Source organism: Sphaerodactylus townsendi, linkage group LG17, assembly GCF_021028975.2.
Source record: "Sphaerodactylus townsendi isolate TG3544 linkage group LG17, MPM_Stown_v2.3, whole genome shotgun sequence".
In the NCBI taxonomy this organism is placed as follows: domain Eukaryota; kingdom Metazoa; phylum Chordata; class Lepidosauria; order Squamata; family Sphaerodactylidae; genus Sphaerodactylus; species Sphaerodactylus townsendi.
Window position 1 is genome coordinate 22,549,517 of NC_059441.1, and position 26,495 is coordinate 22,576,011.

The window sequence follows — 26,495 nt, forward strand, 5'->3', positions numbered from 1 at the left end:
GGAGGGTCTTCAATAGGATATAATGTCATAGAGTCCACCTTCTATAGTGGCCATTTTCTCCAGATGAACTGATTCCTATCACCTGGAGATCAATTGTAATAGCAGAAGATCTACAGCCACCACCTGGAAGTTGCATAACTCTAATAAGGCAGTATGTGTGATGTTTGGTTTGTCAACTCAAGCTTGGGAGATAGCTGGAGAGTTTGTGTCTGGAGCCTGAGAAAGGTATGGTTGGAGAGGGGAGGGACTAATTCATTAGAGTCTGTCTTCCAAAGAGGCCATTTTCTCCAAATGAACTGATCTCTTTCTCCTGGATGTCAGTTGTAATCCCAGGAGATCTCCAGCCACAATCTGGAGGTTGATCACTTATACAAGTTCTTTAGTGGGCTAAGAAAGTTGAGTTATTCCATATACAGGTTTTTTTTAAATAAGTCCAGACTTCCTAAAATGATTGGAGGGCAACTACAGCAGCAACCATCTTGTCTCAGAAGGACTCCAGATTGTCCACAGAATGATACGTGAACAGTTTCGGCTTTCAAGGAACACTTGGAAAGGAAGATGGGTACCCACCACGCCAGGAGCCTCATACAAAGTGGGAGATGAATGTGCTTGTGGGAGCTGCAGGGTGGCTGCGCCTGCAGATTCAGGGCACAACCTGGCAGAGGAATGTGTAATGCAGGACACTCCTGAACAAAGAAAGAAAGAAAGAAAGAAAGAAAGAAAGAAAGAAAGAAAGAAAGAAAGAAGAAAGAAAGAAAGAAAGAAAGAAAGAAAGAAAGGACTTGATGTCTGCTTATGGTTATTTTCATCAGTATCACAAAGCAGGATCCTGCTGTCCAGGGACTTCAACTCCCTCAATTCTTTAATTGTAGAAATATTTTTAGAAAAAAAATCTCTACAATTTAGAAGATACACCAGTGCTTTCCTGCCAACGGACAATTTCTCAGATGTTGAGCAGACGAACAGTTTCAGTCTTTGTATGTTCCGACCACTTGCAGACACAGGAATGGAGTCCTTGAGATTGCTTTCCATCTGCCTCTAAAAAGGCCTGCTTGGAAAATGAATCAATGAACAAAGAATTGCCCTTCCCCCCCTCAACAGCCTTCTGAACATTTTCCAGAGTGATTTGAATGCTGCCAAAGAGGACTACGAATAATGGTAACATCAAATGTTCTTGTGAGAATGGGAAATAATTGCAGTTAACAGAACTGTTTTGAAGAAAGAGAGCACCTCTACAGCCTCTGAAATCCAACGTTTCTCTTATTCTCTCTGTCACTATTTTCTGCTTGCTCTTTGCCATGCTCTAAAGAATTCATTTTCTGGTTGGTTCTCCCAAAGGGGCGGCTTTGCCTGTGAGCAATTTGTCTTCCAGCACAGTTAAATGAGAGATCACATCCCTCTCGTATTCAGGCTGTGGTCCTGTCGCTGCCCAGATACAGTTTCCCCATGCTGGCTTCTTTCCTCTTGTTTCTGAGCCCGAGCTATGCGGCACAGGTCCGGCACAAGATACCCATTTTGTTGGGGTCAAAGTAATTGACAGCAAATAAAGCCCAAGTGTGGTCAGTTGCTCTCCACTCTTCACAAATGCAAATAGGGACAAATCTGGCCCCTTTCACACATGCAGAATAATGCACTTTCAATGCACTTTGAAACTGGATTTTACTGCACAGAATAATTAATTAGTTAATTAATTAGTTAATTAATTAATCGATCGATCGATCGATTAATTAATTAATTCGATTGTATGCCACCCTCCCAACAAGGGCTCAGAGCGGCTGTAAATAACGTATAACTACTGTAAATAATGTATAAAGCTTGATAAATAACAATTAAAACAATTAAAACAGCTATAATAATTAAAAGCCAATCTGGTGAAAATACATTTAAATGAAAATCAACTAAAAGCTTAAACCAGAGCTCAAATAAGACCGGCAACATTTAAAGCAAATAGGGGATTAGGATTTGGGTCAGTATCGTGCAATTGAGAATAGACAATTTTTATTTCAGTTTCCAGTTTTCGGGGCCCAGCCCAAAGCCTGGTGGAACAGCTCTGCCTTACAGTTCCTGCAGAATGCATCAAATAGCAAAATCCACTGGCAAACAATTGCGAAAGGGCTTGAAAGTGCTTTGTGCGGAAGCATGGTTGTGGATTGAGTCAGTTGTCATGGCCCAAGAGACAACAATAGGAATCAGAATCATGCTGGCTGGCTCCCATGGTAGAAACCAAGCAAAAAGTAACAACTAACTATGCACGTGATTTAAAAGAGAGTGGTCTGGATCTTGCGATTTCCATGGATGAATTTTCATCTGCAGAAGCACTAAATTCCTGTGGAACAAATGGTGCTGTCTGCTTGGAAAAAACAAACAGATAGCAATGTCTACTTTAGATTGTAAGGCAAAGAAGCCAAGATCAAGAGGTCAAGACTGGAAGCTCAAAAATGCTGCTGTTGCAAATATATGCAACAGACATCAAGTGGGAATAGATGTTATAACTTTGAATAGGGCCTGTATTCTTATATGGAGCAACCAATCAGTTTTAGCCTCAGCTTTCTAGATGGTAGAGAAATTTGTATAAAGGAATGTCTTTGATCTTTCTTTCTTGGGACAGACAATGTTTATTTGGGTGTCTCCACTTATTATCACAACAATCTTGTTGTTATAATTTATTCATTGTTATTAATTGCTGCTGAGTTTTAATGGGTTAACTTTTATGTTGTATTAATCTGCTGTTGGAAACAGCTGTGTTGTGCGCCTCCTCGAGCCCTTCGGGGATGAGGCAGCCTATAAATTAAATAAATAAACAAACAAACAAATAAATAAATTGTCTGTTTGGACAAGCCTTTGATTTGTCTCACACCCCTGCTTCCTCCTTCTCACTGCAGCTCAAAGTGTCCCATGAAGGTCCTCCTTGGGGTATAAGAAATGATGAGAGATGAGTCCCAAATTTTGGTTTAAGTCAGGATGAAAGAATGAGACGAGGTTCTTGATGAATTCTCATTCAGCACTTCCATGTAAACACTCCTTTAAAGTGGCAGTATATAGGGCACGATGTAGTAATTTGCTGATATCTAACTACAAATGTATCTGTGGTGTTGATGCAGATGAGGACATTCTGCACTATGTTCTGGAGTGTCCTCTTTATGATGACATAAGGACCAAATATATTAAATGATTTTTTCCAATTGTGGGGGATTCTGATAACACTGGGAAATTGATTTGTCTATTATCTGATGGCGATCCACACATTACCAATTGAGTAGCACTTTTTGCTCATGCTGCAAGAAGAATCAGGTTGAGTATGGTGTCATGGTGTTGTGTTGTATTTGAATGAATGAATGAATGAGCGAGTCTTTATTGGCACCAATTGTGTTGTATTGTTTGATAGGGATATTTGTATTAGTACTAATTTAGTCTATTTTAGCTATGGGGTGGGGTGTTTTTTGTGTATGTTTTAATTTTATGATGCTGTGATGGCCAATAAACTTATTACTACTACTTTAAAGTGCTGACCTGGATAGCCCAGGCTAACCTGATCTCGCCAGATCCCAGAAGCTAAGCAGTGTGTTGACCCTGGCAAGTATTTGGATGGTGGACCTCCAAGGAACACCAGGATTGTGAAGCTGACACAGGCAATGGCAAACTACCTCTGTTAATGTAGTGCCTTAATAACTCCACCAGGGGTCGCTTGTAGTCGACCCACGTGGTCAGCGTAAGAACGAGACGAGACGCGGAGATAACATCTGGTGGAGATCGCCAGCAGCGGGAGCCCGGAGGTCCGTGTTCCTAGCGAGTCTCCCGCGTGCTGGTTCCTGGCACCTTTTATTGTTATTCTATCGGGGGCGTGTAGGAGGGAGGACCGGGGAGTTCAGCCGGGAGGAAGCCGGGAGGGCGGAGGTCGGGAGAGATCATCATGTGATGCATGATCTCACCTGGCTACGGCTTGAGGAGAGGAGCCGTAATGCAGTCTGAGAATTCAATCCTCACCTGGGGGCAAGACCATTGTCCCTGCGCCCGGTGATTGAGCCAGATAGTTCATGACCCGTGACTCATAGGGGGATGAGGAGTGGGGGTGCGGTGCGACCAGAAGGCCGTAGGTCCGTTGGCGTCCCAACGTTCTACCACGGTGCTGCTGGGTCAGCAGTGCATTACTACATCACCTTAAGTCTGTTGTGCCTTAACAGCAAAAAAAAAATCAGTTCAGACATTTTTCTGCTATGACAGTGGTGGCGAACGGTGGGCACTCAGAGCCCTCTTTGTGGGCACGTGCACCATGATCCCAGTTTGGGCACTTGGCAGAGGCATAGCACCAAGGGGGCGAGGGGTGTGTAATGCACTGGGTGCGCGCCCCTGAGGTGGAGTGGCGAGAGCGTTCTGGGGGCATGGTTGCGGGTGTTTCAGGGCATTCTGGGGGTGTTCCAGGTCAGGGCGGGGGTGGACGGGGGTGTGGCAGGGGCACGGGGGTGTGGCAGGGGCACAGGGTGTGGCAGGGGCACAGGGCGCACGCGTGCCCCAGAAGTAGTTCGCCATCACTGTGCTATGACATCCTTAGCCAAAGAAAGCCATCTTGAGTGTTTTGACTCTCTCGTGAATGCCTAAGACACTGTTTGAAAAGAGAGTGTGGAAAAACCCACCGCTGTTCTGCAGAACTCTTCTCATCAGCTTTTGACATGCCATATTCCAGTTATAAAATATGATTAGAGCAGTGAATCAGAAGGGAACCGTCCATTGAGCAGCACAGTATGTTCTCCGCCAAAGGAAAGGATGTGAAATTCATGCAAATTCCGTCTGGCTCCTGTACTTCCTCTGTAGGAAACCAATGTGTGATAGTCAGCTGAATGCGTTTGCCTCGACCCAGGGGGCTCTCACATGCTCTTCTGAGCCAGTTGGTGGCTTCCAGCTGCAAGTGAGCTGTTCCAGTGCCTTCCACTGGCTTTCAGCCACCCATCTCTAATAGAGCAGTCCTAAACGGAGCTACTCTCTTTGCCATCCCTTGGAGTCGGTGGGCGCAGAAGGACGTCAACTCTGCTTTGGACTGCAGTGTTAGTTTACCACTGTGCGATTCGATTTGGTGAGTGAGAAGCAATGAGGTATCTCCAAAAATGTGCTGCAACAGCTTAATCCATGGAACAGAACCAAGTATTTGGCATCAGTTGACATTATCCTTCCAGGAATTTAGCTGGCTTGGCTCAAAGGAAATGGAGGACCCCATTGGTTCTTAGATTTTAAGGATTTTCACTCCCTTTCCTCTAAGTGCAGTGTCGTCGTTAACTTACAAGCTAATTGGACTTTTAAACACTGGCTAAACTGGGCACATAAAAGCCTCCCACTAAGATGATTTGTTCCTAGGGTTGTCTGATTGAAACTGGGAGAGATAAGAATTGGGGTAGGACGTCCTGCACAGTTTCATGACAGTTCTGCCTTCAAGTGTGTTGGGGTTACGTCATACATACCCAATAATAAATACAATTCAATGCAATAAACCTTTAATGGCACATTATGAATGCATAAAAAGAAATACAAAGAAGTTAAAAACGTAAACTATATATTAAGAGGAGGATTTCTATCCCCCCTTTCTCTCCTATAGGAGACTCAAAGGGGCTTACAAACTCCTTTCCCTTCCCCCCTCACAACAAACACCCGGGGGGAGGGGCTGAGGGAGCTCCGAAGAACTGTGACTATCCCAAGGTCACCTAGCTGGCGTGTTTTGGAGTGTACAGGCTAATCTGAGTCCCCCAGATAAGCCTCCACAGCTCAGGCGGCAGAGCGGGGAATCAAACCAGGTTCCTCCAGATTAGAGTATACCTGCTCTTCACCACTACACTACTGATGCTCCTATGTATACCGTAAATAAGTTAAGATTGCTTGTTGACAATCTTGAGAAACCTTGCTGTCTGTTCTAGGATTACTCTGGAATTGTTGTTTAGTAAGTACACAGACTGGTCAGTCCAGTTGTCTGTGCCAATTGGGTAGTGCAGTAGTAATGACATTCTTGCATCTATATAAAGGGGGCACTGATAAAAAAACATGGCCCACAGATTCTTCACAGCACATCTCACGGATGCACAATCTTTTGTGATGCACAATCTTTTGTGATGTGGGGTTTTTTTGCCTCTTCCATGTCTTAAAGAAGAGGGCAGGATGTTACATCCAGCTAAAGAAAAGGCCTGGCGGAGACTGGGATCAGAAAGGACAAGCAGCTATTCAGCCACGCCTGAGGAGCCATGTGGAATACCAAGGAAAAGAGGGGAGCAAAATTTACTGGCTTGGGCAAGGAGGGATGGATGCTCAAACTCATACAATCTGGCCCTGATGTTTTAAAGAATTTCAGTTGGTGATAGCATGGCCAACATGTCTAACGATAGATCAAGAACACAAAGCTTTGCTTCAATGTTGGCCCACCAATCCAAAGAAAGTAAATTGGTTAGGGAAGAAGAAAGACTCTGGTCTCTATGTCTAAAACAGAGATGCAACTATTTGAATGTTATACACCTGTATTTGAATGTTATGCACCATATGCTCTCGAGAAGGTTGGCCTGCTTCCAAGCAGAGTACTGCATAAGGTACTGAGTGTGGCAGACCCAGAGTTTTGCCCAATAATAAATATACAAGTAGGGGATTTACAAGAATTTGAAGGGGAGCTCATACTATTTCCTCTTCCCCTGCCCTGGCAGCCCTATAGCTTCTTCCCTGTTACTGCTTCCTTCCTTCTGACCTGCCAGTCAATCTACATTTATCTGTCCCCAGCTTTCCTGCCCTCCTTCTCCTTGACCTCTACCCAAGAAAAAAGCATGGCCAGGTTGTGCAGGGCCAGACACCTGTCACATGGTGCTGGATACTGGGCCCAGAGGTAAGATTGGGAAATCTGCAAAGACTCGTGAGGGGCACTTTCCTTTCCTTTGCCTGCTGTGGGCAGGGAAATACCTGGAGAATTTAGAGATGAAGCTTGGGAAGGGGTGGGCTTTGGGAGTGGGTGCGCGTGGGGGGGGGGGGGCTCAGCTGGATATAGGCCCCTTCTGCATGGGTCAATAAACCTGGGCTGCAGATGGGAAAAAATTGTGTTTTTTTGGGGGGGGGGGAGACTTCGCACGGATCTTGTCCCTAAAGCGAGGCTGCCCATGTAAAATCCCCAAACCATTTGTGATGGCAAACCTTTTTGAGACCGAGTGCCCAAATTGCAACCCAAAACCCACTTATTTATCGCAAAGTGCCAACCCGGCAATTTAACCTGAATACTGAGGTTTTAGTCCTGTGTGCACCCACTTCTCTGCCCTGTGCTGCCTCCACCCCACCCCACCGCTCTGGCTCTGCCCTCCTGCTCGAGCAGGGGCCAGCCTGCTCTAGCCTACAGCAAGTCCTGCACACAGTGCTCTGCACCTCTTTAGCATCTCCACCTCCTCTGCCTCAGCCCCCCCTTGGGCAGCAGCCATCTGGAGCCCTCCAGCTGAGTCCTCCCTGCTCTCCGCAGGGCATTGTGCCCAGTGGCCCAAGCCAGTCTAGATGTGTGTGTGTGTGTGGGGTGTGTGTGTGATTTTCTGCCCCCCCTCATGATGAGCCCTGTGTGCGCGTGCCCACAGAGAGGGCTCTGAGTGCCATCTCTGGCACTCGTGCCATAGGTTCACCATCAGTGTAATATTGGGAGAGACTGGCATCCCTATTTGATCTCTTACCAACCCCACACTCTTCATCTCTTCCTGGCAGCCTCCATATCTTCAACTTTCCCAGTCTCCTTCTACCATTGATACTGCAGACACCGCAGACTGAAGTTTTCTCCTTGCAGGAGAAAAAAGTGAGGAGAAAAAAAAGAGATCTCCCCTTTGCAAGTCCTTTAGAAACTCCCACTCTTGAATTCGCTCGACACTATTCTACTTTGTTAATCAATATGAAGTTATTAGGTTTGTTTTGCATGGACCCACTGTTTATTTATGAGGCCCTGTTGGATCCTAAATGCAGCCGCTCATTAATTCTGCGTTTGGGCCATTGTTTGCAGACAAGATGGCCTGCATTTAGCTTGCTTGTCAGACCGAGGAGGCCCACCGGTTTTGACTTCATTGTTTGTGTCTTGAACTTCTAAAGTGGCTTTTTATCTCCCACCAGCTTAGGCCCCTCCTGCACATGCAGAATAATCCAATTTAATTTTCCCACTCCACATGTATGGCGTACTCTTATCTTGTGAACTGGATGCATTTCTCTGCTTACAGTGGCATAGCGCCAAGCGGGCAGGGGATGCGTGATGCTCCCGGCGTGCGCCAGTGCAGGGCGTGGCGGGGGCGTTCTGGGGCATGGTGAGGGCATTCCTGGGTGTGGCAGGCGTGGGAGTGGCAGGGGTGCAGTGCACACGTGTGCCCCTGGCTCAGTTCCCCCTCGCTCCGGCCCTGTGTGCTCCTACACAAGAAGCCTGCTGGGTGACGAACTAGTCTCTCTCCAAACTCTCTCAACCCCACCTACCTCATAGGGTGTCTGTTGTGGAGAGAGGAAGAAAAAGAGTTTGTAAACTGCTTTGAGATTCCTTACAGGAGAGAAAAGTGGGGTATAAATCCAAACTCCTCCTCCTCCTCCTTCTACCTTACATTAAATTTGTCCCATAAAATGTATGCCCCATGAAGGCTAGCCTGACATCTGGGATGTCTAATTATGATGCTGAATGATATGATTTCTGAGTTCTAAAGCTCTGTTTAAACAATTGTCTGCTAAGCAGAGTAGCTATGAGAGGGTGTAAGTGTGTGTGAGAGAATATGAATATGTGAGAAGCCAACTGTGCTCTACTGTACTGCTAGTAAGGAAATCAGCGAAACAACCTGCAAAACACCCGCCGACAAACTGATGAACTATCAAGCGGATGGCTGGGAAAAAAAAATCAGATCTCTGTTTTCAAACAGCAAACAGGAGATGAGCCAAACTAGTGGACATTTGTACATCTCTACTTTGTTATTGGCCTTATTTTTTAAAAATGATTTGCCTGGTTATGTCTATTTACAAAATTAGGATGTGTACAAAATTTATTTTAAAGGTTTTGAACATTGCAATGTTTTAATGTTTGACATTTATTGCTTTGGGGGACCATATAAAGCTGGAAAGATGACCTAAAATTTTATAAATAAAAAATATGCATTGATCCCACAGTGTCATGCCAGCACGGTGTAGTGGTTAAGAGCAGGTGGATTCTAATCTGGAGAACTGGGTTTGATTCCCCACTCCTTCACCTGAGTGGCAGAGGCTTATCTGGTGAACCAGATGTGTTTCTGCACTCCTACATTCCTGCTGGGTGACTGGGCTAGTCATTCAGAACTCTCTCAGCTCCACCTACTTCACAAGGTGTCTGTTGGGAGAGAAAGGAAAAGGAGCTTGTAAGCCACCTTGAGTTTCCTTACAGAAGAGAAAGGTGGGGTATAAATTCAAACTTTCTTCTTTTTCATCTGGATTTTCTGAACCTCTCATTTAAAAATAAAGTCTAGTTCCAGTTGTCCTCCACCAAATGATAACCCCACCCAATTCCAGAGCAATAGTTACTTTCATGAAATCCACCTGCTTAATTGCCACCATCCCACCCCCTCCCACCAATCCTGGTTTCATTCTACATGCCAACATTTCCTTCTCTGCATTTCTAATTCCTAGTAACCAGATTCATTTATTTCTCCCAGTATCTCAGCCATTTCCAACACCTGCCTCCCTCCTAATATTGCAAATTATATTTTTTGTCTCCAGCTGAGGTTTAAAACACCCCAATACATATCTCAACAGTTCCCATCCCCCCTAAACTCCCCATCTTGGAAACTTGACCGTGTGAAGGGCTCTCTGTTCACGAGGTAATGAGGCCAAATTGCCATCTGATCACTTCCTTGTTTTTAATCTATTTTATTTGTATTTATTTTTGTGCCAACAATTGATTTTCTCGTTTGTTTGTTTATTTACGGTCATTGACCATTATTATCAAAACATTAAAATACAATAAAACAACGGCAATCAAACAACAAATATTAAATGCAATAATGCAAAAAAACCCATCAATAAAACAGCACGTATCTCTTCTATTTAGAGGATCCGAAAAGCCTTTTACAAAAGCTCCAAGCAAACGTAGCCACATTTAGAGTCGTCCTCCCTTCAGTTCCAGCTGTTAAAAAAGAAATAATGGTGTTCCTATCTCTATTTACAAAGAACTGGATAAATCAAAAGGTCCCTTTCCTTTGTCATATTATTTCAATCAAAAGTAAGATTTTCTAGTATTTCAGGAGAACCATCATGGCAAGAACAATCTTCTTCTGGGCTCTTATTAAATGTTCCAAGCAGAGAGCCAGGAGGTGTAGTGGTTAAGAGCAGATGGATACTAATCTGGAGAACTGGGTTTGATTCCCCACTCCTCCATCTGAGTGGCAGAGGCTTATCTGGTGAACCAGATGTGTTTTCACACTCCCACATTCCTGCTGGGTGACCTTTGGCTAGTCACAGTTCTTTGGAACTCTCTCAGCCCCACCTACCTCACAAGGTGTCTGTTGTGAGGAGAGGAAGGGAAAGGAGCTTCTTACAGGAGAGAAAGGTGGGTATGAATTCAAACTCCTCCTCCTTCCTCTTTGTTGGAAGAGTTTTATGCTTCATCAGCATAAAGCTTCTCCTCAGGTTCAAATTATCCAATTGGCTTACATATGTTGCCAGTTTTAAATCATTCAGGGATTAGAATAAAAAAGAAATGGATCTTCTATGTTTTATAGGAAAGGGACAACCTCAGGAAAGAGACTCAGAGGCCAGGATAGCAGAGAGCGCAACGAACCATAATTTGTTGCAGAATGTCAGACTCTCAAACGTGGAAATAACAGAGACCATAGGAAAGTCCAAAAGCAGTTTATTCCAGGTGATGCAAAGAGTAACAATGTAAAGCAGGATCTGAGCTAGAGACTCAGATCCAGGAGTTATATCCTTTAATCCCCCCCCCCCGTTTCGCCCCACACCAAATGTCCACTAAAGTTTCTACTACAAAGCTACAAAGAACCTGGGAACCTTTCACATCTCTTTGAAGATGGGCTGGCACCAGGAGATTGCTAAAAAACAGATCAATTTGTTGTGGGAAGTGCTGCATTTCCGGAACCTGATATAGACCCACATGTCTTCACAGAATAAATCCATTTGGACCCAGATTGTAAAATACCAATTTTAACCTGGTATAATTGTGCAGTTCAGAAACGGCCATTGCTGCTTGAGTGAAGTAGCTGATAACCCTCCTGGGCCTTATGATTAAGTTAAACAAAACACAATGGAATAATTTTTTGGTGGTAAAAGTTGGCCATAGCCATTTATTAATAATTATTGATTCAAGGTAAAAGAAGTGTAGGGCGCAGCATGGGGGTCTGATCTGCGTGTTGGGCAGCCCACGTGCTGTCCCCCAATCACCTAAATTATCCTCCAGCCCATCTACTGAGGAAAATTACCACACGTTGGAGCAGCCTTTGAGATTCCAGATGGTCGGTTGCCACTTCCTGAAGACTCCTTGCTGCCAGGGGCACAAGCCACCCTCCCTTGACTTGTTCTCCCCCAAACCTCTTAGGAGGTCTGTTATCCATCCATCCATCCATCCATCCATCCATCCATCCATCCATCCATCCATCCATCCATCCATCCATCCATCCATCCATCCATCCATCCATCCATCCATCCATCCATCCATCCATCCATCCATCCATCCATCCATCCATCCATCCATCCATCCATCCATCCATCCATCCATCCATCCATCCATAATTCATGGCATAGTGGTTAAGGGCAGATGGATTCTAATCTGGAGAACTGGATTCGATTCCCCACTCCTCCACTTGAGTGGCAGAGGCTTACCTGGTGGACCAGACGTATTTCCGTACTCTTACATTCCTGTTGGGTGACCCTGGGTTAATCACAGTTCTTCAGAACTCTCTCAGCCCCACTTACCTCACAAGGTGTCTGTTGTGAGGAGAGGAAGAGAAAGGAGCTTGTAAGCCACCTTGAGTCTCCTTACAGGAAGACTCCTTCTCCTTCTCCTTCTCCTTCTCCTTCTCCTTCTCCTTCTCCTTCTCCTCCTCCTCCTCCTCCTCCTCCTCCTCCTCCTCCTCCTCCTCCTCCTCCTCCTCCTCCTTCTTCTTCTTCTTCGGCTAGCCAAATCTCATTAGATCTTGGAAACAAAGCAACATTGGCTCTGGTTAGTATTTGTAGGAGAGACCACCAAGAAAGTCTAGAGTCGCAACACATAAGCAGGCCATGGCAAACCACCTCTGTCCATCTTTTGAATTGACAGCATTTTCTACAATTGTGAAAGAGCTCCTTCAGAACAACATTTCAACTGAATCAATGTTCTTCCCATCAGCTTTCTTTGCTTCTTTCTCTTCTACTTTTTTCTTTGCATGATGTCCTTCTCAAAGTCCTTTAAAGACAAAAGACTTTAAAGCATTATTTGCAATCTGTTATCACCTGAACCCAAGTTTAGTCAGACCGGGATCTGGCAGGGAGGAAGGACAGACGTTTTCCAGATCTCAAGCTGACTGTCAGAAACAAAGAGATGGGAAGAAGAAAAGCAGAGACACAGGTTGATTCCCCACGGACAATTAATCGCATGTTACTCACGTGAAAAAATGAGGTTTCAGGCATGCCTCCTCACTGCTTGAGCAACAAAGGGGGTTTCTTCCCGGTTATGTCACTTGTCTGCTCTCTTATTCCGCATTTTCTCTGTACTTGCTTGGAAGAGCAACTTTCTGTTTTGCCACAGTTCTTTCCAGTCTCGAGGGGAGGGACGGGGTACTAATCTTCACTATTTTCCTGCCCTAAAGAGTGATGCAGATCCCGTCAACCAATCAGCGGTCACCGGGACTTAGTGATGCGCACACTACATTTACTGGTTTTGTTTTCGCCTTTCAGGTCAGAAGGGAGTGCAAGTGCTAGGAGGAGACGGGAAACGTGCGAGCATGGTAAACGTGAGATCGAGCAGCCGTTTAAATGATTTGCCATCCACCAATTTGCCAATCAAAAGGCAGGGGTGGACATGCTTACACGTCTAACGTTATGACGTGATCACTTTTTTGTGGGAAAGAAGGGACCCACGCAAACATGGCACGGCAGCCAATCAGGAGAGGCAAAAAACAGATCAATTTCGTTGTGGGAAGTGCTGCATTTCCGGAACCTGATATAGACCCACATGTCTTCACAGAATAAATCGGCAGTGGGGAGGTTGAAACCCTGATGAAAAGGTACAGTTTATTTTAAAACTTGGTTTAAACTATATTAAATTTCCAGTGGGGAATCAACCACAGATGTAGAGCCAGAGCAAGCCAATAATGGAAGTTAAAATACAAGTGAGATGGTTTGAAGAAGCCCTCTTCTGTGAATTCTCCCTCCCCCTCTTCTTTGATTTTGGCACACAAGAAACATATTGGAAACATAATTTGGGCAGAGAGGCAAATGAGGGTTGGGGAATAATAATTTGCTGACTCCAGACACTTTATAGAGGAAGAATTGCTTTGCAGTGGTTAAGAGTGGTGGCCTCTAATCTGGGGAACCAGGTTCAATTTCCCACATTGAAGTAAAAGGGGAGATTGACAACGTTTTCCAAACATTTTCAATAATTTATGTGGAAAGGGCCAAGATGGAGCATTTTTTTTTCAGGATTCAACTCGCATATAACTTATACAACACACTCACAGGGTAGAACAGAGAACTGCCTCATGAAAAAATCCTTTGATATGCACCTGCTGAAATGCATTTAGTCATGCTTGTATGAAGAAAGGAGTAAGTAGTGAGAGAACCACAGAGATTTGTCCTTCTACAATAATCCTATTTCAGGAAGGAGAGACCACATGACCCGCCAAATGAAGATGTATTAAATGCTTTCATCTTGCAATGCTTACACTGTGAAAACAGAACACTTCCTAGCAAGGTTAACCGTTTTTCACATGAGGGTAGGAGATGAAGAGAAACGGAATGGCAGATCCTTGGATAGTCCTACTTTTTTAAAAGAGAGAGAGAGAAAAGTAATTTCCTCATTCTCCTTTATTCCAAAAGCCAAATAAATATGAAGCACATTGTGGACAATCAAGATGGGAAACATAATTCCTGGCATGCGAAGGGGCTGATGAGAAGGTTTTGAGATCAATCGTTCCCGCTTTCTGACATATTGGCTCTTTCCGCACGGGCGGAATAGAGTGCCCCAGGGATGGCAAAAATGCCGTCCCTGGAGAAGCATTTGCACAGCACCATCCTGGCCACCCCCGGAGCGGCATGAAGCCGCTGCTTTAAACCTCGCTCATCGAGGAAGGGTTTCTTTGAAAAGCAGCTATCTTTTTTCGCTTTCTCCGTTTGCACTCCACTGACCTCAAGGCCTGTCTCATGCCACTCTGGAGGGCTGCAGGCAGAGACTCCTACTCCACACCTGCCCTCGCCCGACCCCTGGAGGTCAATGGAGGCGACTGACCGGAGCCGGCTCCGCATGGAGCCACCTCTCTGGTGTGGCAGATCTGCGGGGCTGCTCGCACGCTGCCATGCGAGCAGTCCCATAGCCTCCACCGGCATAATTTATGCTGGTGGAGCTGTGTTTCCACCACTGTGTGGAAAGGGCCATTGATTCAGGGTTCAAAAGAGTTATTCCAAGGATGTGTCATGGAAGTCACATCGTAAATTTCTCCACAAGTGGCCCTTTCATTCAAGGGGGAGTCAACACTGTTGGCTGTCAAGCAAGCATGTGTGGTAGAAGAAAAAGAGGAGAGTTTGGATTTATACCATGCCTTTCTTTCCTGTAAGGAGCCTCAAAGTGGCTTATAAATTCCTTTCTTTCCTCTGTCCAAAACAGACGCCAACAGAGAATTTTTAGTGTAGAAAATGAAAAATCTCCCTGGTAGTCTGAAGAGGGAATACTCTATTCTATCACCTCAGCTGTTCACCATTTTCTTCTCAACTCACTGGACTGTGTGTCAGGACTGAGCCACCATATATCAGGACAGGGAGGGGGGGAAGCTTTCTCCAAGAATCAATCAATCAATCAATCAATCAATCAATCAATCAATCAATCAATCAATCAATCAATCAATCAATCAATCAATCAATCAATCAATCAATCAATCAATCAATCAATCAATCAATCAATCAATCAATTAATTGTTAAATTTATATACCGCCTTTCCCCAAGGGGCTCTGGGTAGTGAACAACAAACAGACAAATAGAGCACAAATAGAATAAAATTATAAATAAATAATAGGCTCCATGTGTCCTAAAATCACTAAAACCCCAATAAATACAACATTACATAGAGCTTCCTGGCGTCCAACATTAAAATTTCAAAAAAAAAAAAACCTCCCCAGAGAGGGGGGAAGAACGGTGGGTTGCATAGATGATAAAAGTCCCAAGATGTAGGCAGGACAACCAAGAGGGGGGCGCACCAATCAGCGGCCAGCTCCCCCAAAAGCCCGGCGGAACAACTCAGTCTTACAGGCCCTGCGGAACTCACCAAGATCCCGCAGGGCCCGGACAGATGGAAGAGTGTTCCACCAGGCAGGGGCCAGGGCTGTAAAGGATTATTACTGATTACTGAAACCGCATCATCGAGGGGCCGGGGACCACCAGCAAATGGGCCTCGGCCGAACGCAGAGGCCGTGTAGGGACATATGGGGTAAGGCTGCCTTAACAATCTGGCTGCCTTTCATTGTCATGATACAACCCATTTCCATCTCTCTCCCCCTCAGTTGGGTGCTGTGTGGTTTCCGGGCTGTATGGCCGTGTTCTAGCAGCATTCTCTCCTGACGTTTCGCCTGCATCTGTGGCTGGCATCTTCAGAGGATCTCTCCCCCTCGTTTCCCTGTTTGCCTGCATAATTCCCAGCTGAGCCCCTCAATTTAGTATTTCACTGTAAAAGTCCTATAAGCTGCTTGGTGCAGACAGAACTATTAATTAATCCTATTATAAAAGAGACAACTGCAGATACATTACTGTTTCTTCCCTCTCCTTAGGAGCAGAGAATGTATGGTGCATTCCTAACGAAGTAGAGATTGGGCCACTTTCCTTTTTTAAAGTCCATGGAGAATCTCAAGCACAGACCTTCTTCTGGGATTTTGGACTCTTGGAATAATTGGTTACTATTATTGGGCTCTTGGTACTACTGCAACAAGTAGTAGTAGTAGAAGAAGAAGAAGAGTTTGGATTTATATCCCCCCTTTCTCTCCTGCAGGAGACTCAAAGGGGCTTACAATCTCCTTGCCCTTCCCCCCTCACAACAAACACCCTGTGAGGTGGGTGGGGCTGAGAGAGCTCTGAAAAGCTGTGACTAGCCCAAGGTCACCCAGCTGGTGTGTGTGGGAGTGCACAGGCTAATCTGAATTCCCCAGATAAGCCTCCACAACTCAAGCGGCAGAGCTGGGAATCAAACCCGGTTCCTCCAGATCAGAGTGCACCTGCTCTTAGCCACTGCTCTTAGCCACTACGCCACTGCTGCTCCTAGCACCTAGTAGTAGTAGTAGTACTAGTACTAGTACTACTACTACTACAAAAAGAACTCAGTTGCACCATTCATTTAAGCAACCATCTGGCCTGTTCTCACCTAGCAATGGACCCTGTGGTCTGTTTATTTATATTGTTGTCTTCTGCTTTTTCTCCCCAGCAGTAATCACATTATCTGCTTCTGTTTTATCAACACGATAACTGGGGTTTCCAACCTATAGGTAGAGGCTGGATACCTCCTTGGGATTACGAGTGATCTTCAGGCAACAGTTCACCTTGTGAAAAATGGCTGCTATTGAAGGTGGATTCTATGGCTTCATGTCCCGCCCCTCCCCAAACCCCACCTTTCTCAGGCCCCACCACCAAAAACTCCTTGTATGCTCAATGCTTCAAGGATGGCATCGAGGAGGAAGTTTAGGGAAGCAGATAAGTGTAGCAGACATAGTTAATAGATAACACAGCCACTGGAGATATTTTCAACATGTTTCAGTCTTTTGTTTTAAAAGGGGATTCAATGAAAAAGTTTTGAGGCTGCAAATAAAATGTTTGGGATTAAAACAATGTGGAATTACATGGAGGAAGCAGAGATAGTTTGCCATTGCCTTCATCTGCAGAGTCTGTCACCCAAGCACTGACATTGCTTAGTTTCCGAGATCTCACAAGATCAGGCCATACTATGCACTTTCCTTCCTAAAGGCTTTCTAGGAATGCCTTTTTTTCCCAGGGATGAATGAGCAAATCCTTCTCCAAGTCCTAGTTTGCACATGAAACAGCAAGTTTGCACACTGAAGCTTGTACAGGCACCCAGTTCTTTAGCTCATACCTCCTGCTATTTGAGCTGGAAGCCAATGGTTTAGAGCAGTGGTGGCAAACCTATGGCACTCAGATGTTCATGGACTACAATTCCCATCAGCCCCTGCCAGCATTGCCATTTGACCATGCTGGAAGGGGCTGATGGGCATTGTAGTCCATGAACATCTGGAGTGCCATAGGTTCACCACCACTGGTTTAGAGGATAGTCAAGTTCAGCTGGATTGCAAGCTGCCCATGTTGCCAGGTTACTTTGCATGCATGCTACAATATATCAGTCCCTTCTGGATGCTAACACTGACGCCACCAACCATGAATTTTGAAGAAGAAGGAGGAGGAGGAAAAGGAGAAGGATAACTGTGACTAGCCCATGAAGCCAAAGTGTTCTAAACATAAATTGTATGTATGTGCTTTGCTCCTGGGTTCCTCATTTTGCCATCCTAGGATGGGGAGAAGCGGCCCAAAGGAGGAGGAGGAGGAGGAGGAGGAGGAGGAGGGTAAGAACTGAGTAGCCCATGAAGCCAAAGCGTTCTGAACATAACGTGTACGTATGTGCCTTGCTCCTGGGTTCCTCATTTTGCCACCCTAGGAGGGGAGGGAGTAACCCAAAGGTGGTGGTGGTGGTGGTGGTGGAGGAGGAGGAGGAGGAGGAGAAGGAGAAGGAGAAAGGGGTTTGGACTCAAGGTGGCCTACAAGCTCCTTTTCCTTCCCCTCCCCACAAAAGACACCTTGTGAGGTAGGTGGGGCTGAGAGAGTTCTGAGAGAACTGTGACTAGCCCAAGGTCACCCAATAGGAATGTAGGAGTGCGGGAAACACATCTGGTTCACCAGAAGCCGCTGCCTCCTCCTGCTGCTCCTGCTCCTGCTGCTCCTGCTCCTGCTCCTCCTGCTCCTCCTCCTTCTCTTCTTCTTCTTCTTCTTCTTCTTCTTCTTCTTCTTCTTCTTCTTCTTCTTCTTCTTCTTCTTCTTCTTCTTCTTCTTCTTCTTCTTCTTCTTCTTCTTCTTCTTCTTCTTCTTCTTCTTCTTCTTCTTCTTCTTCTTCTTCTTCTTCTTCTTCTTCTTCTTCTTGTAGGTCTAATTTACCAGTGAGTCACAGTTCCACAGATCAGTGGAAAACCAGGATGGACCAGTGATGCAATGGCTCGCAGTGTATTGCCTCTCCCTTCCCCGATAGCATGGTATATCTAATCTAAAATGCTATAAATGAGGCTGTGGAGAGACAGCCAGCCACACAGAGCTGCTCCAGTCAGCGCCGATTTCCCTTGATTTGCTGTTCGGAGTAGATTTGATGAACAGGAAGACTGATGCCTTCACGAGTACAGTTCAGGTTCTGTGTCATTTGTTCTCCTGGAGCCTATTAAAAGGGAGATTTAGATACAGCCATGGTTATTGGGATGACAGGAGAGTTAATTTTACACGGATGGCAATTAGTAGAAGAGGTCTGGCTACGGCGCGGAGTCTCAGCCTCAGTCGCCGAGCATCCCTTCAAATAATTTATTTGACTCAGCTCTAATCCTGTCATAAAAATGCCCTTCTGAACACGACTGTTTTGTACACTTTCAGGAATGATAGGCGGGTGGGGGCCTTCCTCGGGCTGGCTGTTGTGCAAGGTAAGAGCTGCCACTGAGAATGCATGTGAACTAGCAGTTGTGAATCTGATCTCTCGATGAGCTTATCTCTCGATCGGGCTGGCCACCTGAAGAACCACATCTCTTGCTAAGGAAGACAGCTTCCAGATGGGATCTGGGAATGCCGTGGAATTACAGCGCACCTCCAGCCATGGGTACTTTGAAGAAGGCGAAGAAAAAGAGTTTGGATTTATCCCCCACCTTTCTCTCTTGTAAGGAGACTCAAGGGGGCTTACAAGCTCCATTCCTTTCCTCTCCCCACAACAGACATCTAGGGAGGTAGGTGGAGCTGAGAGAGTTCCGAGGAACTGTGGCTAGCCCAAGGTCACCCAGCAGGAATGTAGGAGTGTGGAAACACATCTGGTTCACCAGATAAGCCTCCATCACTCAGGTTCTCCAGATTAGAATCAAACCTCCAAATTAGAATCTACTTGCTCTTGACCACTACACCATGCTGGCTTTGGAGGGTGAACTCTATGTCATGGCACCCCACTGAGGTCTCCCCAGGTTCTGTCCCCAAATCTCCAGGAGTTCCCTAACCTACCCCCCCATCCCTTGTCACCAGCCAAGAAGAGTTAGCCAATCTAATCCAAAACAGGTTTGCAGAGTTGGTTCACTGTTGTTTCAGCCAGGCAGATGGTTCTCTATTGATTTATGCAAGGCATATCCTTATATCCTAGGCATCAACTCCTTCTATACAGAAAATCTCAATACATGTTAGATACACAGATGCCAAGGGAGGTTCCAAATAAAGGCGTACTTATGGTTAAGCAAAGTATGAATCCAAACTCTTCCTCCTCCTCCTCCTCCTCCTCCTCCTCCTCCTCCTCCTCCTCCTCCTTCTTCTTCTCCTTCTCCTTCTCCTTCTCCTTCTCCTTCTCCTTCTCCTTCTCCTTCTCCTCCTCCTCCTCCTCTTCCTCTTCCTCTTCCTCTTCCTCCTCTTCATCATCATCATCATCATCATCAGACTGTGATGGGCCAGGTACAAGCTCCTCAACACTGCACAGGGCTCAGGTAGGCCAAGCACAGCTCTTCTACCACTGGGTTGGCCCAGCCCAGGTCAGAAGGAAACTACCACCTCTGGTCTGGGTGATATGGACATACTGGCCAATTTGACCCTGCAGGAGGTTTTCATGCTGAGGCAGAACATATGTCTGCCAGAATCTGGGGAGAGACCCCACTGTGGAGCAAACAGCCTTGGGGTAATTACTGCACATATAAAGGACCTTTTTCTGTTTGGACAATGCTCTGACTTTGGATTCCTTGCAGTTTTCAGGAATTGAAACAGAAGGGCCTTGCATCTCCGGGGCCCCTTCTGAACATGCAGAATAATGCACTTCTAGTCCACTTTCAAGGCACTTTGCAGCTGTGCGGAATAGCAAAATCCACTTACAAACAATTGTGAAAGTGGATAGAAAGTGCATTATTCTGGATGTGTGGAAGGGGCCTCAATGGTTGAATCCCTACTTGAAATTTGCATGCAGATCCAAACCTGTTCGTTGTGAAACTGTGTCCTCTTCATCGGAGTTTCTCCCTCCCAACCACAGCGAGCACACAGCAGACACACCCGGTTACAGAACTCTTAGCAATCCCCACTACCAGGCTAGCTCGCTTCGCTGGTCTCCCCTGATTGGCTGGCAGCTTTTCCCACTGTGGAAACGTACATTGTAGGAGTGTGATAAAAAAACAGTGTGTAAAAGTTTAATGTTTAACTGTTTAACTGTGCAAACAGTTAATCGTTACCTGTGTAAACCATTAACGAGGCAAAGTTACACGTTTGACTGTTTAATGTTTGCATCCCCTTCTGCTGGCCAATCGCAAAAGCGGAAATAAAACCAAGGAAAGGCTGCGTGTGCATTGCAGTGCTGATTGGTTGCCCAAATTCCACGTCACACTCCAGGGTGGGAAACAAGTCAGGGTTTCAACCCTCATCCCTCATAAGAACATAAGAACATAAGAAGAAGCCAACTGGATCAGACCAGAGTCCATCTAGTCCAGCTCTCTGCTACTCGCAGTGGCCCACCAGGTGCCTTTGGGAGCTCACATGCAGGAGGTGAACGCAATGGCCTTCTGCGGCTGTTGCTCCCGAGCACCTGGACTGTTAAGGCATTTGCAATCTCAGATCAAAGAGGATCAAGATTGGTAGCCATAAATTGACTTCTCCTCCATAAATCTGTCCAAGCCCCTTTTAAAGCTATCCAGTTTAGTGGCCATCACCACCTCCTGTGGCAGCATATTCCAAACACCAATCACACGTTGCGTGAAGAAGTGTTTCCTTTTATTAGTCCTAATTCTTCCCCCCAGCATTTTCAATGTATGCCCCCTGGTTCTAGTATTGTGAGAAAGAGAGAGAAATTTCTCTCTGTCAACATTTTCTACCCCATGCATAATTTTATAGACTTCAATCATATCCCCCTTCAGACGTCTCCTCTCCAAACTAAAGAGTCCCAAACGCTGCAGCCTCTCCTCATAAGGAAGGTGCTCCAGTCCCTCAATCATCCTCGTTGCCCTTCTCTGCACTTTTTCTATCTCTTCAATATCCTTTTTGAGATGTGGCGACCAGAACTGAACACAGTACCCTCCCCTTGGATCAGCTCTGAACCGTGTTAATGGGGTCTGTGCCACTTGCAACCAGGTCCTGCCGGAACGTGGATTAACAGGGAGAACGAGCGCCAGAAACGGAATCTGCCACGCATGCAATGGGGAGGTCATCCCTCAAACCTGGTTAGTTTGTGTTCTGAAACCTGGCTAAGACAGTAGTAGGGATTCGACCAATGAGTGACTTCAGCCTTTGCGTAGGAGGCTTAGCAGTTTTGAGAAGCCTCTGTCTCTCTTTCTCTCTCACACAGCTGAAGGAGAGTCTGGTTGCTGCTGAAGTAGAATCCGAAATTCAAAGGCCTCATAACACTCAGATTCCCAGGAGGGTGAGTGAGGAGATACATAAAGAATGAACAAAGGTGCCCTCTGCCCTTTATTGAGCTCTTACATTTATTTTTGGTAGGTGCCCATTAATTAAGACAGAAGGCAGAAAAACTATCTTCACAAAGGTTCATAAGAGCAAACTGGGAGAAAAAGGCATTAATAAATTCACCATTAGAAACTGGTTTCTAAGCAACCAAGTATCTCCGTTGCATATTAACCCTGTTTGGGAAAACACAGTTGAGAGTATTTTCTGCAAGTGGATTCCGATTCCATTCCCCTACCTTTGATGGTTTTCTATACTGAGTGCCCCCTTGGTTTCATTAGTCAAGATGTTTATACTTGAGAAAGGACACCCACAATGCTCAGTTACTGTATTTTTATACCAGCTCTGGTAAAGCTTGCAGGATCCATGCGATACAGAAACGTCATTGCATGGAAAGAGGCAAACTCAGAGCTTTAACTCCTGTTGAGATGCCACAGATACACTTCCCTGATTGCAGGCAGTTCTGCCTCTGGTATATTCTTGAGAACAAATTAATGACCCATCACTTAATCCCCACTTGAAATTTGCACGCAGATCCAAACCTGTTCGTTGTGAAACCGTGTCCTCTTCATCGGAGTTTCTCCCTCCCCACCGCAGCGAGCACACAGCAGACACACCCGGTTGCAGAACTCTTAGCAATCCCCACTACCACGCAAGCTTGCTTCGCCAGTCTCCCCTGATTGGTTGGCATGCCTTGATGGGGCGGGAGCTTTTCCCTCTGCGGAAACGTACATTGTAGGGGCGTGATAAAAAAAACCAGCATGTAAAAGTTTAACGTTTAACTGTTTAACTGTGCAAACAGTTAATCGTCACCTGTGTAAACCATTAATGATTCAAAGTTACACGTTTAACTGTTTAATGTTTGCGTCCCCTTCTGCTGACTGATCGTAAAAGCAGAAACGAAAACAAGGAAAGGCTGCGTGCACATCACAGTGCTGATTGGTTGCCCGAATTTCACGTCACACTCCAGGGTGAGAAACGAGTCAGGGTTTCAACCCTCACCCCTCCCCTCAGATCAACTCTGAACCATGTTAATGGGGTCTGTGCCACTTGCAACCAGGTCCTGCCGGAACGTGGATTAACGGGGAGAACGAGCACCAGAAACGGAATCTGCCACGCAAGCAATGGGGAGGTCGTCCCTCAAACCTGGTTAGAGGCTATGTTCTGTGCCTGCACACAAACCTGAGCTCTAAACCATGAAGAGATGCAACTGACAGCCTCACTGACTGCAGGGAACTCTGTTGCTGGTGTATTACTGAGAGTGAATGCATGAGCCAACCACCATTTGATGCGGAGAGAGGGAGATTTATCTAAACACACAGGAAGGTGAGCATTCAGATACACATTGGGCAGCCTCCTTTGACTTTTAGTGGATTTTGATTTCATCTATCTTGGCACTGAGAACCTGCCACATGGAATGGTGATTTGCATTATTTTGTGATGCCCATCAGCTCTTGTCTTGTCGTACATGAGGATGCTGTGACACATGGTTTGGGAATGATTGCCCTAGGTCATCCTGACCTTCCCGGTGATGTTATGAGTGATATCATATATGAAAGATGCCAGGGAAAGATAAATGTTATTGCATTTCCACCTCTGCTATCTCTGATCCTCTGCCAGAGGTTGTAATAAACACATCTGAATTATTCACTGTATGCTGTCGAGGTGTTTTAACAATGCATATAACAAAGGGAGGGAAATGAGGGATGTCTCTGTTTCACACAGATGAGCTCAATGTACCGTAACGCAGATGATTACCCTGGACCATTTGTAATTACTCATGATAAAGATCTTCATTCAATGGCAGAACAGAGAGGAAGAGAAACTACAACAGTCCCTTCACAGGATACCTGGTGTTTCTGGGAAATGGTTGCAGGAAGACACAGGTATGCCAAGGTGTGCTTTGTAGCACTGGACAAGCTCTTCCGTAGCTTCCCAAAGATTTGTTTGCTCCATTAGAATTGGTGGTGGCGGAAAGGCCCCTTCCGCACAGCACAGATAGAGCGGGTTGCAGTCACATCCAACCTCTGGTGACATCTGACGGGGTCTTTCAGGCACTGGACGTTCAGAAGTGGTTTGCCATTGCCTGCCTCATTATAACCCTGGTATTTCTTGAAGATCTCCCTTCCAAACACTTCCTAGTTCTGACCCCGCTTAGCTTCTGAGATCTGATGATTTATTGCTTTTTATATTTATGTGTGTGTAAGCCGCTCTGGGCCTGGCCTTTGGCTGGGAAGAGCTGGGTAGTAAATTTAATAAAATAAAACAAAATAAGATGAGATGAGACTCACCTGGAGCTATCCAAGTTAGGGCCCATTGTCAGGGGGATTGTATCTATATTGAGATGCATTTCTAGCTCAATGTAATTGCCACGAGATATATGTAACCAGCCTGCTATGTTACCATTGCTGTTCTGGGACATGTTTTCCTTGATCTTTTGCTTTATGGCTTCACACACTGAGTAGATAACTAGGCTTATCCCTGATACTTTTGGTCTCATGGGAAACGGGATTGTTTCCGTTGTCCTGTGGGGGCAGGATGCCGGGTAGCTCTATCTCTATCTATTGCCAACCTTATTATTATTATTCATTTATTATTATGTATTAATTGTAATATATCACCCAACCCCCGAAGGGCTCTGGGTGGTGTACAATAAGGCCAAAGGCAAATAAGCAATATAAACAAATACAAAAATATAAAACACATTAAACATTTTAAAACATTAGCAGCATCCCAGATATTTATCGGCAGCTCCCAATCTCACCTTGGACTGCCTTCACTCCAAACTAACTATTTCTCACGTTCTTTGTGAAAATGGGACTAACATCAGAATAAAGGCGGTAATAAAAGCTGGGTGCTTCGATGCCTACCAATAAATGCTGCCTACCAATAAACGCTGCTGATTTACAATACAGAGTTTGTTTATTGTCTTGAGGTTTAAGACCTAATGCCGGTTGCACTTTGCAAGCTCTCCAATTCACTTAGAAGACACCACTGGTCTTCAAGGAAACAGACACTTGTGATGGTGTGGAAAAGCTCAAACAGGAAGATGAAAACATCTGCACCGACGTTTTTGCTTATATCAATATAGCCACATAGACACCTGAACAGAACAACATAATCTGCAAACCGGTATCATGAATATATGTGTTCCCTGATTGATTAGCAGAGGGCAACCGCTCTTTAGCTGCTTAAGTGATCCGGTTAATGTTCCATTGGCTGATTACTTCTGTCTGTGGCTAACAAGGAACTGATAGTTTAACCAACAGGATTTCAGGTTCAAGACAAACCAGAGGGCAAAATGTCTTCTTCTATCAGAGGCAGCACAGGAAAGCAGGGCATCAATTCCCTATGGACACGATAGCAAATTCTGTGGACTCAGCTCTTCATTTCAGTGTTTTTGATGGATGCTGCTTTTAATGGCCAATGGGCAATTTTGCCTCTTTGTAGGTAACAAATGTGAAAGTTCTCCCAATTAGACAAGTGATCCAGCATTTTAGCAATGCGGGCTGCTAAACTGGCAGTACCCATAAACATTTTTTTCCTGTGCATTTTTTTCTCAAGGCAAATAGTCTTGGATCCAGCAATGCACCACTGGAAACGTAAGTAAAATTGGTGCAGTTCTGTTTGCACCAAATCTTGGGTAACCCAGGGTGCTTTCCTCCCTATATTGTGTGACACTCAATTTTTTTTAAACAAGACCTTGTGTGGACAGAAACACAAGTATCAGTTACAATATGTATGAGTTAGCATAAGCAGCTACCATGTGCTTTTTCTTGTGTTTCCGCTTGCTTGGATCCAACCTATTATGTAAAACATGAGCAGGTTTGTGACAATGTATTGTTGAAAGCTTTCATGGCTAGAATCCACTGACTGTGACATATTTTCCAGGCTGTGTGGCCATAATCTGTTTTTGCTCCAAACATTTTTCCCGCATCTGTGGCTGGCATTGTCAGAGACATGTCATGGTAAGATATCTCTCTCTCTCTCTCTCTCTCTCTCTCTCTCTCTCTCTCTCTCTCACTCACTCTCTCTCTCTCTCTCTCTGTGACAACAATTTTCTGATCACATTGTTTTTCTGTCCTTTGTACTTTTCAGCTTAATTTTAATTATATTAACTGTGATGTGTGCTTCTCTTGGGACACTTCTGCACATGCAGAATAATGCACTTTCAATCCACTTTCACAATTGTTTGCAGACTGGGGATTGCTAGTTCTTTAGCTGGCTGTTGGCTTTCCATTACAATTTGAGCCCCACCCACAGGTCTAGGACACTGTAATCTATTGGGGTATAGTATCCATGTGGACCCCAAGCAGGGCTGCCTTTTGAATTTGACTGGTTGATTTTGTCAATTTGAAGGTATTTCTAATGTAGCCAAGGTGTTTTTGGAATGGCACTCAGGGTACCGATTACCATCGTGATGACCTCAGCTGGTTTGTACCATAGTTGCTGAATCTATCTTCAGATCATGACATTTAGTGACCTTCTCATTTATTATAATTATTATTGTTATTAACTTTTGTTTATCATCACAGCTGCCAGTTCTTTAGTTGGTTGCTGACTTTTCATTACAATTCGAGCCCCACCCAGAAGCGTAGGACACTGTGATGCATTGGGGTAGTATTCATACGGACTCCAAGCAGGGCTGCCTTTTGAA